The sequence below is a fragment of the Hypanus sabinus genome, chromosome 3, assembly GCF_030144855.1.
Source record: "Hypanus sabinus isolate sHypSab1 chromosome 3, sHypSab1.hap1, whole genome shotgun sequence".
Classification (NCBI taxonomy): Eukaryota; Metazoa; Chordata; class Chondrichthyes; order Myliobatiformes; family Dasyatidae; genus Hypanus; species Hypanus sabinus.
The window spans coordinates 70,249,302-70,263,631 of NC_082708.1; the positions used below are offsets into that span (position 1 = coordinate 70,249,302).

The window sequence follows — 14,330 nt, forward strand, 5'->3', positions numbered from 1 at the left end:
ACCTTTTTACCTGTTGCTGGGCCCCTGGGCTCTCTAGGCTGTGTTTCCACCACCACTACTCCCCAGCCCTGGGTCTCTTAATCTCTCCTGTCACCTCTTGGTTCCTGACAGCCTCCATTTTTCTCACACACTACCTTCCCTCCAACTTAAGGCAGAATGTTCTGTCCTCAGCAAGGGCCTTACCTTTGACCCCGTTCACCTGCACCTCAGTAAGTTTCATGCCTGTCACAAGCAAGTTCTTCTTCTGTTGACCGACTCCAAACCCACTTCTTTGGCAAGGATGGCCCTTTTTCCCGTCTCCAACCCTCTTCCTCCTCCTTCTTGAACGCGCCGCTTTTCATCTCTAATTGTCGAAGGGACATCAACTGGCTTGACTTAAACACTCTATTCTCCTCTTCAAACCTCACCATCACTGAATGTACTGTCCTCTAGTCTCTGACATGATCACAAACCTCATCAACTCTGGAGAATTCCCATCCATTGTCACCAACCTCATAGTACCCTTACCCCCACTGCTCTTTGCTACCTCCTACCCAAGATTCACAAACCTGACGGTCTATTGTTTCTGCCTGCTCCTGCCCCACTGAACTCCTGCAAACATAACTCAACTCCATTTTATCTCCCTTGGCTTGTGCCTTTCCCACCTACATTCACCACACTTCATATGCTTTCGATATCCTCAACAAATTTAATTTCCCTGCCCTGATCACCTCAATTTCACTGTGGATGTCTAGTTCCTATACAATTCTATTGCCCAATGAATAAGGTCTTAAAGCTCTCTGCTTCTTTCTTGACAACAGATCTGACCAGTGACACCCCCCACCACCAATACTGTCTGTTGCAATTGGTCCAAATCCTCAACAATTTTTTTATTGGCTCCTCCTGCTTTCTCCAAGCTCAAGATGTAACCATGGGCACTTGCATGGGCCTCAGTTTTGCCTGACTTTTCACTGGCTACATGGAATAGTCCATCTTCCAAGCCTTCCCTGGTAAAGCTCCTCAGCTCTTTCTGTGCTACATCGACAACTGTATTGGTGCCATTTCATGCACCCATGCTAAGCTGTTCAATGTCATTAACTTTGCTTCCAACTTCCTTTAAATTAACTTAGTCCATTTCCAACATTTCTCAACCCGTTTTCAATCATTCTGCCTCCGTCTCTGGAGATAAACTGTCCAGCAATATCTTTTGTAAACCTATTGATTCCCACAGTTACTGGATCTGGACCATACTTCTTCCCACACTGTCTCCTGTAAAAAGGCCATTCTGTTTTCTCAGTTCCTTTGTCTCTGCTCCCTTTGCATCTGTTCCAAGGATAAAGCTTTCTTTTCTAGGACATCAGAAATGTCCTCCTTCCTCAAAGAACAGATTTTTCCTTCCTCCACCATAGATGCTGCCCTCATCTCCTCCATTTCCATAACATCTGCACTCACCCCATCCCTTAACAGGGATAGAGTTCCCCTTATCCTTATCTTCTATCCTTCAGTCTCCCTTATTGTCCATAAAATTAACCATCTTCGATGAGATTCTACCAACAAACATATTTCCAATGCCCCCTTCAGCATTCTGAATGAACCAGTCCTGTTACAAAACCATTTCCCTCCCATTTCCATTTTCCGCTCCTTATAAGAATCACAAGTGTCTTAATTTTTCCAGCATCCCTGGACCCATAAATTCATTTGCTTGTCTGTGTAGAGTTCATAAAGTGGTCTCCGCTACACTGGCAATCACATTGCAGAGCCAAAGGTTGAATCTGAGCATCCAGTCACCTGTCAGTTTAATTCACCTTTCCTGTCCTACTCTGATCTAGCTCTATTTCAATTTCAAGATGTTTTTATGTTATTTTAAACGTTTTGTGGCATCGCTTTATTTTGGTATAATGGAATATACACAGTGCACACAAACTTAAGGGTTTGAAGAAACTGCTGATGTTTCGGATCTCATTTCTTTGCAAGGATTTCCTTTTCTCATTTAGCATATTTGGCTTTACTTTTCAAACAACCATAAGTTAAAGATGAGCATAGCAAGAGATACCACAGGGAAATTAATATATATATTTCTTTAGAGAAAACCATGAGACCAAGAGAAATTCAAATGCATGTAAACTTTTTCAAAACAGCCCATGAAATTAGATTGTAAGAGACTTATATAATTAACTTCATTATAAATTGTGATACTTGGCCAATAAGTCACACCAAGGAGAACTTTATTGAACCTTCAAGAATTTGTTCTAGACAGTCTATGAATATCTTAATGTTCATTAGAATTATGAATAGACCATGTTTTACAATTGTATGCGTGTGATTTATAAAATACATGTCCGTAGAGAAAAAGAACATAGCACTCAGTTCTGGTGCTGCCATTCAACACTGCCAGCATTGCCGCTCTGTTTAACTCGGCCCTGAGTTTAAATTAAGTTAATTTACTTAAACTTGTCCTGGTGTCCTGCAGATGCAATCAGCAATTTAAAGTGATTAGTAATTGCCACTAGGTTGGCAGCCTGACTCTAGACTAAGTAGATGCATAGAACTATTTTAATTTATCACCATAACCACAACTTCAAAAAACAATGTGAGTAACACGTACTGGGTGGGGATTTTCTCTGTACAGTGTTTACAGTAAATTTAGAAACATTAATGACTTTACTATGAGAAATGAAAAGAAATCACCTGCCTTCGCTTGTGCAGGATGTCCTTGCTGAATCAATGATGCCTGATTCAACTGATTGATCAGTTAAAAAGTGGTGTTGAATGAGTCACAAAGCAAAGAGAGAATGGTTGAGTAGCAGCAGGACAGGAGAAGCTCAGGGCTGCTGCACAGCAATAATCCTCTGACGAAGTGAGTAATGCTGTCATCAATTGGAATGCAACCTGGCCTGAATGTTGCCAACTGAGTTCAACCAAAACCTGCCCTAAGTTACAAACAGATTACCTCCCACATCACCAACCCACTCCATCCTTCCTGCTCTCCGCCATTCGCCCATATTCCTACTGCCCGCCTTCTCATCTTGCTCTGCTCCCTTCCGATTTCTTGCCATGCAGCTACACTCTCCACAACCCTCAATCCCTTGACCTTCTGCTCTTAGCTAATGGTTTATGAAACCTAAATTATTAAATCACAGCCTCTAACCCAACCCTGATCTTACATTCCAGCCAAACTCATTCCAAGATACACTTTACTTTAGGCCTTTTTCAGCTTCACCCCTTTGCTCTGGGTCTGCAACCCGTAGGGAAGAGTCAGCCCTCACAGTTCAGATGCAGAGAATATATTCAGAAAATGGGTGTTTCAAATTTCAGCTTGATATATTTAGAGCCAAAGGTTGAATTCACTTATGATCATTTAGATTATTTGTATTTTTCTTTTGTATTCAGATTCCAAACTGATATTGACATTTAGATGTTTGTATATTACTTAACATAACTATTAATATGTTTGCATTTTAAGTTTCACCAAACAAAAATTTACTGCTATGTAATATTGCTCAGTTTTTGTATTCTACCCTTCTACTGCATCTTCCTACTTGCTGTCAACATTCCACAAATAAAGTCATGGAGTGGACGTGCACAGCATGGAAACAGGCTATTTGGCCCATCTGATCCAACGGCAGACCAGGAGTCCCATCTACATTAGTCACATTTGTTTGCATCCCTCTAAACAGGGGGATCCCAGGCTTTTTTATACCATGGACCCTTACCATTAACCAAGGTGCCTGCGGGCTCCAAATTGAGATCCCTGCTCTGAACCATTCCTATCCATGTACCTGCCCAAGTACCTTTTAAATACTGTTAATGTATCTGCCTCAGCCACTTCTCCTGGCATCAGTTTCCATTTTCCCGACCACTCTCTGGGTGCTAAATGCTCCACGTCTGTTAACACACATTTAGCAATCAACAACTGCAATACAACCAATCATAGAGAAATGCAAAATTATAGAAAATACCCATTATATGGTGCAGTAATTAACTGGAGAAGTCAGGAATAATTTAATCAAGTCCGGTTTCTCCAAGAATGTTCAGCATTTTAACTTTTATTTCAACCCGACACAATCAGACATACTCCGATTTTAGTTCAAAGGACTTAATTCCACAGTGAGCCCAATATGCTATGAGAATTTGCAGTAACAGAGCTGTCATTTCTGTTTCTAGTCTCTTCTGCTGCACTCCTATCCATTTCAAATAAAAGCAGCAGGAAATGCCACAGATCAGGCAGCAACTATGGAGAAGAACCAGAGGTAATGTTGCCTCAGAGCCCAGTGAAATGAATTGTTCTGTTTGTTTCTTTTTAGCCCTCACTGTCTGACCTGTGAGTCCTTCCAACACTTTCTATTTCATATCTGATTCCCAGCATTTTACTCTTGATCATGAGAAGTGGAAGCTCATAAACAGCTCTTAAGTAAAAATTATGTACTTAATAGCATGGATATTGATGTGATTTTAACAAAACAATAATAACAAAGCTAACAGATAGAGAATCAATGGAAGCTAAGGTCAATGGTTGCTATGACTTCAAGATGTAGTCAACATGAAGCAGGGACCAGAGTAAACAGGTATAATCAGAAAGAGGAATATTAGTCAAGGTATGAAATCATTGTAATCAAGCATGGTACATACAAATCATTCATTAGTTGTTTGCTGTGTCTTATGACATAGGCGATCATGGTCTTGCCATAACCATGATTGTCTTTGGCAATTTTTTTTTTCTACAGAAGTGGTTTACCAATACCTTCTTCTGGGCAGTGACTTTACAAGACGGGTGACCCCAGTCGTTATCAATACTCTTCAGAGATTGGCTGCCTGGCATCAGTGGCTGCGTAACCAGAATTTGTGATATGCACCAACTGCTCAAACAACCATCCTTCAAGTGACCCTACACCTTGCCCAAGGGTGACCTGCAAGCTAACAGAGAGAAGAAGCACCTTACACCTCCTTTGATAGAGACATATCTCCACATATAAACACCTTGCACCAACACCACATTAAACAGGATATTCAGGCTGAAATTAAGTATCTTTAATATTCTCTGCAAGCTTGGTCTTGAGCATACTGATTCGACTGAACTTAATGTTTGGATGGAGACTTAAGTGCCATATCGAATCGGAAAGGTCTGTTACAGGCCAAATCGAGGCAGTGAGATCCAGGTCCCAGAACATATCAGGGTGATGAAACCTAATCTTTGATTTAGACACTAGGCCAGATGGAGTAGGTCAGAATGTCAGGGCCTGAGGCGAGGGATGGGACAGTTCATATTGCCGCTCCACGAGGTTTACTCGGTTCTGTGCTGAACTATGGACTCTCTTGTGGACTTCAGTTCCAAACACTATTTGCTTGCGTTTATTTTTCTGCACATTGGGTGTTTAATGGTCTTTTTTTATATTTTTTTTATTTTATATGGGTTCTTTTTTATGGGCATGATATGTTTCTTACTTTTTTCTCTCTGTACATTGGATGTTTGACATTTTTTTATGGTTTCTCTGTTTCATGGCTGCCTGTTAGGAGACAAATCTTAAGATTGTATAATGTACACATACTTTGATAATAAATGTTCTTTGAACTTTGAACTAATAAATACATGAATCATACACCATTTTCCTTGGTCCAGTACCGTTTGTTACGTCTTGAACTGCCAAGGTCTAAGCTCTGAGGTTCTTTCTTAAGAGTCCTCTGATTCCAGTTTAGATGTTCCTTAAAATCTCTATCTTTGAGCAACCTTACCTGCTTAATATTTCTTTTCATGTCTTAATGTTAAATTTTGTTTGGTAGCATTCCTATAAAGCACATTGGGACATGTTCCTTATTAAAAATGCAATATAAGTACATGGCGGTGTTCTTATTCAATATGAATGGGCTAGTAGAGAGTGAGCCGTTATCTTTGCAAAACTAAATTTGAAGCAATACATTTCAATCAAACACCTCAGGGCATTTTTAATTTATTGTCATGTCTGCATTTATCAGAAGATGCTACCAACTTTGTAAATAAATAACAATAAATATTTTTAGATATGTTGGTTTAAATAATAAATTCTGTCCCACTGTCAGTTTGGATAAGGAAGTATATTAAAGAAAGCTCAAACCATAATTAACTTATGATATCAGGAGAAGGAGATTAATGTACGACAGAGTGGCATGAAACAGCCGTGGATGGAGGGAAACAAAAGATGAATGGTCCAAGTATTGGAACCACTAGAGTAAACACAAATAGCCTCTATCTCAGCCTTAGGATAGGACCATCTGAGATCTCAGAATAGGAACCTGGGCATCTAGGCCAACAAGGTCATATCATATTTGTTAGGCTGTCAATCATTTGTCAGATATAAATATTGTAGCATTAAAATATAAATCTTAATATATATGATGTCTAGGAAGAGTCTACCACCAGATCTCCTAATCCTGTACTTAATTAAGGCTTTTTATTTTGATGAGCCAGAAGACCAGATGAGTCTCTGACCACAACATTGACCTTAGAAGGAGAATGTTGAATGCAACCCATTGGCGAATGGTGACAGTATCTATGTTGTAGTTACATGTCATTGGTGAGGCCACACTTGGGAGCCTTGAGTACAGTTTGGATATAGGAAGGACATCAGCAAGCTAAGGAGGGTGCAGAAGAGATTTATGAGGGTGCTGCCTGGACTAGATGGCCTGAGTTATAGGAAACGGTTGGCTACACTGGATGTTTACTCGCTGGAGTGCAGGAGAATGAGAGGTTACCTCATAGATGTTTATAGAATTATGAGGGATATGGATATGTTGGGTGGCTATAGTCTTTCCCAGGGTTGGGAAGTCCAAAACTAGATATCATAGATACAAGAGGGGAGAGATTGAAAGGAGACTTGAGAAGTAACTTCTTTACACATAGGATAGTGAGTACCTAGAATGAAATGTCATTGGAAATGTTCAAGGTGGGTACAAGTGCAGCTGTTAAGAGGGATTTGGATAGGTACAAGGAGGGGAAGAGCTTAGAGGGTTATGGCCCAAGTTATGGCAACTGGAGCTGGCAAAGAGAATGCTGTGTTTAACATGGACCGGTTGGGCCAAAAGGCCTGCTTTCACACTACATTACTCTATGACTCTATAACAGACACAGACATCTGGGAACATTAAAATGAAAACATGTAAATATTGTTTAATTAAATATACATATAATATTAACACATTTTAAGCTACTGGTATTTACATAAGAAATTTAGCAACTTTTTAAAATTTAGTGTCTCTGTATTATACACTTGACAATGATAAAACAATAAATATTTTACTGCTCCTCCCTTTAGCAATTGGTCACAACCCTGGAAGATATGGAGATAATTAGATGTCATTAATGCAATGCAACTGTTGGGTCATCTCTTAAACAGATGGCCTGGAACTCATGATAAGAACAACGGTGAAAATCTTGATTGCTCAGTTAATAAACAAAATCTGACAACTACCTCTGAAACAGAGGCATACAAGTTAAGGGCCAAACTCCACAAGTTATTGTCGATGCAACACTGTCCTTCCACAGAGTGCTTAGTTGGTACCTTGTTAATTCATTCAATAACTTGCAATAACTTTAATTATTTACAGACTATACTTACATGACTGAAAATGTTACTCAATAAAATTAAAGGAATATCAGGTTACTAAAATAAAGCAAAAAAATGCTCAAAGCACTCAATATCTGTGGAAAGGGAAACAGAGTTATTATTTCTGGCTAAACTTGACCTTTGATCTGTGGTATTCTGATCTCCCTTCATCAGACTGGATAAGAGAATGAACAAGTTAGCTTTAAAAAATAAAAAGACGTGTGGCGTGGGGGAGATAGATAAGACAATGAGAATGTCTCTGATAGGGTGAGGTTAGGGTAGCCATGAGGATAAGCTGTGAGTAGTTATCTGATTAATGCCCAGTGTAAGTCTGAACAACGATGTCTTATCGTCTATCTGGGGACCTTTAAGCATTCTTGACTCAGAAATGAATTTTAAAATTTCATACAATTTATTTTCTCTTTCTGTATTGGAAATGGTTACTACTTCTGTGAATCATCCCCCTGTGATATCAGGTCAGTTTTATTTACCTTCCCATCAGTACGTCTGACTCGCTGGGTATTCGTACAGCCCTAAGTATTTGCAAAACTTATTACTTCTTAGTATTCCCACTTCCTAATGTCTCTTACTTGATTGTTTTTATTCATTTTCATTCTTTCTCTAACCACTCCATCGAACTATTTATGAGACAAACACCCACATCTTATTCCCCATTGCAGCCCGTGTCTCATCTCATCTCAGACATTCCCTTTGTTTTATCTACTCCTCCTCTACAACTTAAAACTAACTTGCCTTTTCTCTTTCCCAATTCAAATGAACGGAGTGTGAACTGAAATGTTAGGTGTTTCTCCTTCCACAGATGCCTCCTTACCTTGTGTGTTTCCAATATATTCTTTTTTTTAATTCCTGTATGAAAGAGCAATTTGATTCGTCCTTGGTATATGCTAAAATGAGTAATGCAAAATGGAATGTTGTAAGACAAAATGGTGTTGGTCTGGAATGTGAGAGAATGCTTTGAGCAAGAACAATGGAATCAGTCCACAGCAATGTTTTGGGAGCTCAGTGTGAATACATGACCACAGCCTTGACAGTACATAATACAGACAAACTTTTTTGCCAGGCATAAAATCTGAGGTAAATGATATGATAGATTTTTGAAGGGTATAAAAGGGGGGAAATTTTCTCGCATAAGGTGAATTATTCCCTTAGGCTACATCAGGGCTCTTGTGAAGAGTTGGAATAGAGACAAGGACAGGGTGGGGGGTTGGTGGGGGGGGGGGGCAGATGGGAACAGAGACTGGCAAAGCTGTCGGCCAGTAACTGTGTGGAGTTGCTTAATGATTGATTATTAAGTTTTTTTTTCCTTTTCACTAATTTATTCATCATTTTTCTTTCTTTCCATATTGTATCCATTATATAACTCTAATCAAGTCATTTCTTATAACCTTTAATATGTTTGTTTGCAGATGCCACTTGCTGCTGAATCAGAAAAGAACAAGACATTAATTTTTTTTTGTTCTACTTAATTAAAATGAAATCCCTTGCCAAGAGAGATGTAACTAAGTTTTTAAATGGTGTATTAGAAATAATTAATGGTTGGTTGTATCTCTGGTCATAAAGCATATTTATATCTATGCCAGTTCCCATTTGCTCAGATTGAAGTTAAGTGCTTGTTCTTGTGCTTGTAGTTATGAGGGCAAGTAGTGATGTGGTACTGTGGAAATGTGAAGGAAAGTAGGGAGAGCAGTGGGGATTGAGGTACAAGGATAGCATTTGAATGCAATATTTCAAAGTCAAGTTTGATAAGGTTGTTGAACTTTCTTTCTCACTGTGCAGATTTTGTGCGAGCTGGGATCCAAATATTGACTTGCAGTTAGCAAAAGAGATATTGTATTGAATATACACCTACTTTTTGATTTATTCTGTGAAGATGGATTCAGGTATGGTAAAAGTATGTTTAAAAAAATTAAAATTTCATGGCCACTATTAAAGCTAAATATTCATTCAAAAGGAAGTTGAACTTTTCTTGAAAAGACTAAAGTATGAAAAAACATTGTGTGTGAGTAGGAAAATAGGAGAAAATCAGTTAATTCATGTGGAGGAAATGCCAGGACAGGCGCAGCTCCTCTCAGCCTATTGACCTGTTTGTATGCTCTAACAATTCATGATTCAATGATGTTTCCAGACCCCTATACTGTGCAACTTGATTTCAATTCCTTTACAATTGATTTTCTGTTACATTTCATTTCTCTTTCTATTGGGTTTTCACACTGCTGTCATTCTTTCTATGTGTGTCTGTAAAACAGTGTTTGCTTCTTTCTCACTGTAACTGTATATCACTATTGAACAGACCTCTTGTACCATAAAGATTACCTCTTGGCCTCACAGCCTACCTCGTTGTGGCCCTTGCACTTTATTGACTTCCTGAATTATAGTTTCTCTGTAAGGGTTACACTGTATTCTGCATTATTACTTTTCCTTTCTATTGCCTCAATATACTTATGTTTCAAAGTAATATGATGGGCACATAAAAGAAAGGTTTTTCACGCTCTCTCAAGCATGTGGAAATAATAAGTCAATTATCATTTCTAGCTCTGATCTGGTTCTATTTGTCACCATTCTTTTTGAATGGAGGATACTGTTTGGAGGTTTACACATTTAGAAAGAAAGCCATTATTAAAAGCCATTGACATTTCAGAGTTATTTTAATATTTCACATCTCTGCTGCCTTCCAGGCACTCTAGAAATATCTAGACAGTCTTTGGTTGCGTCCAGCCTTTCAGGAAAGAGAATATGCAAAGTTCTATCTTGTTTTATTAAACTTTTGAAAACATTTCAGAAGCTGACCAACACTAGAGTGCAAGTGTCCCATGCAGTCTGTCTATCTGTGTGGGTAGCTACTGAAGCCTAAGCGTATCAATGTCAGTGTCCTCTGCCAGACCAATATCTCCAGTTATACTCACTCAACTATGTTGGACAGGTCTTTTGCATGCCCAGCATCAGTCCTGAATTAATGATTCTATCCCAAGCACCATCACGGGAAAAGGTTGCCAGGCAGAACAGAGAACAGGGTTCAAGCATGTGGTCAAGCCCTCTTTGAAGAAATGCGATATCCCTACTAATAACTGCAGATCTCTAGCCTATGACCGCTCAAAGGGGAGGAACATTCAAGATGGTACCGAAAGTGAGTGGAGCACACTAAAGCCCTATGTAAGCAGTGAGCTGAGTGGACCACCTTCCGAAACCAACGGCCACCACCTGTCACATCTGTGCAAGAGTCTGCACTTCCTACAGTAGCCAGAACAGAGTCCACAAAATCCAAGAGGAATTAAGTCATCTTCAGTTTCCAAGGCACATCATGATGAGACATGGAGGAATGACAAAAATAGCACTGGTTGTCATGTTTACTGTATCCTTTTCATTATGCTTCATAGAACATTGTACATAACTGGAAAACTGTAAAATCTAAATGTGCTAAGTATTTCTCATATTAATTACCTTAAATGTTGAAGGTAGGTGAAGGATTCCTGTCTTCTGGAACTTGTAGCTGTATTATTTGGGAGACTCCCTGACTTAAATCTCAATAGTTTCCAATAGTGCAAATTATATTAAATGTTTGAACCAACTGTAATATATGTTGAATGTTAATATGTAGAAAAACATAAGCATCATCAACCTTTTTTAAGCCTGCTCTTAAGATTTAATAGAATGCTATTTTAAAAAATTAAATATTCCATTGTATGCTTGAAACTGGATCTGCATTAATATTCAATTGATAATACAAATATTTAAAATGAATAGTAAAAAATACAATTCTCAAAAATGTCCTTTGGATATAGTACCCAAAAATAATTTAAGTATTACGTTTTGAGACTAAGCTTCAGCAAATGCATCATCCACATTGATCACAATCAAATTGACCATTTTGGTGGAGAATGAAAAAATAACTCCATTGAAGTGTGAAATACTTTTCCTGTTTCAGTAACATTTTTAATTCCAGAGAATCTGTTGATTGACTAATTCTCACAACTGAAGAGTTCATAGTCTTGAGGCAGTCTGCAGTCTACAGCTTTTGTGGGTTTTCTGGAAAGTGACGAAACAAGAACAAAGTTGTTCTTATTTTAGAAACAAATCCAGGATCAGTTGCACTCATCACAATAAACACATTTAATCAAGAGCATTTTAGTCTGCGTCTGTGACATTCCATTTAGAGTATGAAAAGCATCGTACAGATATACTTAGTGTCATTGAGAGAAATTAAGATTAATAGTGCAGTCTTGTTGTGGGAAGTAGGTAGGAATTTGGATGAAAACTTGGCCTGTGATGTTTCACTTCAATGATTAACAAATATTATTGGCACTTTTACTGGGAGTTCTCCTATTTCAAGCCTCCAACCTTGGGGCCTATTATCTTAGAGCCAGCAGTCATCAGGAAATGGGTCAAACAGAGGAACACAGGAATGGGCATATTTGAAGCCTGAGGAGCCAAGAATATGCTTGTATATTATGAATTCACAGGAAGGTCTGGTGCAAATGTGGGACTTTTACATAAATCATTAAAAATCCGGATGTATATTTTAGGTATTTGCCAGGGTTACCCATTTAAAAACCTAAAATACTTTTGGTAATGATAATAAGCTGCAGAGAATTGTAAACACAGTCAGCTTTCATCATGGCACAAGCCTGCATAGTATCCAGGACATCTACAAGGAGCAACACCTCAAAAAAAGTTTAGGAGGCGACAACGGCACCTAACGGCAACTCCTTTGCTTATATCTTAGGAAACAGCTTTATCTCCACTTTTAATATCTTTATTCTTCCCTTTCAGGGTTCTTTTGAAGACCCTGACCTGGAGTTACACACTGACTACAGTTCTTTGCAGAAATAGGACCCGCTCTCAGGGTTTCACGACTGGCCATTATTCGACATGTCAAGGATGCGGCCTAAGAGCTTTGCTCACCTTCAGAGGTCCGAGATTTTGTGGCTCTGGAGACGGGGGGAATTGGAGGTCGGTGTCCAGGCAGGAGATCGGTGTGTTGTGGGAGATGGAAGATCTAAGGCTGTGTGCCCAGAGACCCAAGGTCTTTGGGCACAGAGCTCGGAAAAAGTGACGCAACAGATTTTTAACATCATAAACCAGCGAGCTGTTTGCTATGTCTCCCCTCTCGCTGTGAAATGGAGACATCACTTTCTCCCTTATTAGGGAGGGAGAGAGCCTGTGGTATGTCGAATACTGGGTGAATGAGCAACCTTTGTGGTAACTGCAAGTCTGTGGCTTTGCTGTTGCTTTGCTCACACTTGAGTGCTTGGTGGCAAGAGCTGATGCTTTTTTTTTGCCAGTCGGAGGAGACAGGAGCTGGGGGGGGGTGGACTTTGGGGTTCTAACATTCAACTGTCATTCTTTTGGAGGCACTCATGGATGGTTGTATATTGTGTACATTTCTCTGACTTTAGATGTACCTTTGAAACCTTTGAAAAGTGACATCAATTATTAAGAAACCCCATCACCCCAGACCTGACCTGTTCTCGTTGCTACCATCAAGGAAATAGTACAGGAGCCTGAAGGCACACACTCAATGATTCAGGAAAAGCTTCTTTCCCTCTGCCATCCAAATTCTGAATGGACATTGATAAACACTAACTCACTACTTTTTTATTTCTATTTTTGCACTACTTATTTAACTATATATATACACACACACACACACACACATACATACACACACACACTTACTGTAATTCACAGGGTTTTTTTCTATTGGATTGTACTGCTGCAGCAAAGACAAGTAATTTCATGACATATGCAGATGAATTAAACCTGATTCTGACATACAGATTCTTAGAGTGAAGTCCTAATGCAGGGTTTTGATCCCCAAACATCAAACATCTGGCTCTTTCATGGGTGTAAAATAATTGCTAAAGGATTCATTTTTGACCACAGTACCAAAATATCTTCTTGCATTATGTTTATATTTGAAATGCACAATATTAATCATCTATCATTTGTAGGTTTGCCTTTGGTTTATATCTTATATTCTGCAGCTTTCCCAGAAGCAACTACCATCTTCCGGAATATATAAGTCACATACAGTACATCATAGCTAGCTGAGTTCAAAATAAAAATAAATTGCAATCTTAATTACAATTTGCAACAATCTTTGATGAGTGGTAATTCACAATGAATGACTAATCATACTTCCAGTTCACTTAATACACCAATTTAGAAAACTAGCAAAACAACAAAAGTCTCAGGAGTTTGGGAAAGTCAAAAATATAACACATCTATTCAAGAAAGGAGGAAGACAGAAAGCAGAAACTAGAAGATGGATAGCCTAACATCTCTTATTGGGGAAAATGTGTGAAATCCATTAGTAATTTCATTAAAAAACAGGAAATTTAGAAAACTAAGTGAATCAAGCAGTCAACAAGGTTTTATGAAAGGAAATTTGTATTTGATACATGTGCTAGAGTTCTTTATGTGTATAAAACTACAGATTGAATAAAGGGGAATGAGCTGATGCAGAGTATTTGGATTTGCATAGGCATTTAATGAGTGCCACAGAAAAGAGGTATTGCCCAAGTGTGCAATAGTCTAGGGGTAATATGTTAGCATGGATAGATGACTGGCTAACTAAAGCAGACAGAGACATGGAATAATTGATTCAATTTTGGAATCATAGTAACTGGGATCATGCTGGCTCCTCTACTATTTACAGTCTACGTCAGCGACTTTCAAGAAGGGAATGAATGCACTGCAGCAACACTTACAATGACAAGTATGTTAGGAAGTTGTGAGGAGGGCAAAAAGAGCCTG

At 38.8% G+C, this 14,330-nt stretch overlaps 1 protein-coding gene across 3 annotated transcripts in view; it reads right to left on the reverse strand.

Moving 5' to 3' along the window:
- slc36a4 (solute carrier family 36 member 4) overlaps nt 1–14,330 on the reverse strand; it is a 270,839-nt gene that overhangs the window by 88,687 nt on the left and 167,822 nt on the right. For 2 of the 3 annotated variants that reach the window (XR_009511205.1, XR_009511204.1), the window contains one exon: nt 7,172–11,600. The exons of the other annotated variant lie outside the window; for it this stretch is intronic. The gene's annotated coding sequence lies outside the window, so the exon portion shown is untranslated. Of the gene's footprint in view, nt 1–7,171; nt 11,601–14,330 lie in introns of those variants that run through there. 3 annotated transcript variants of the gene reach the window in all.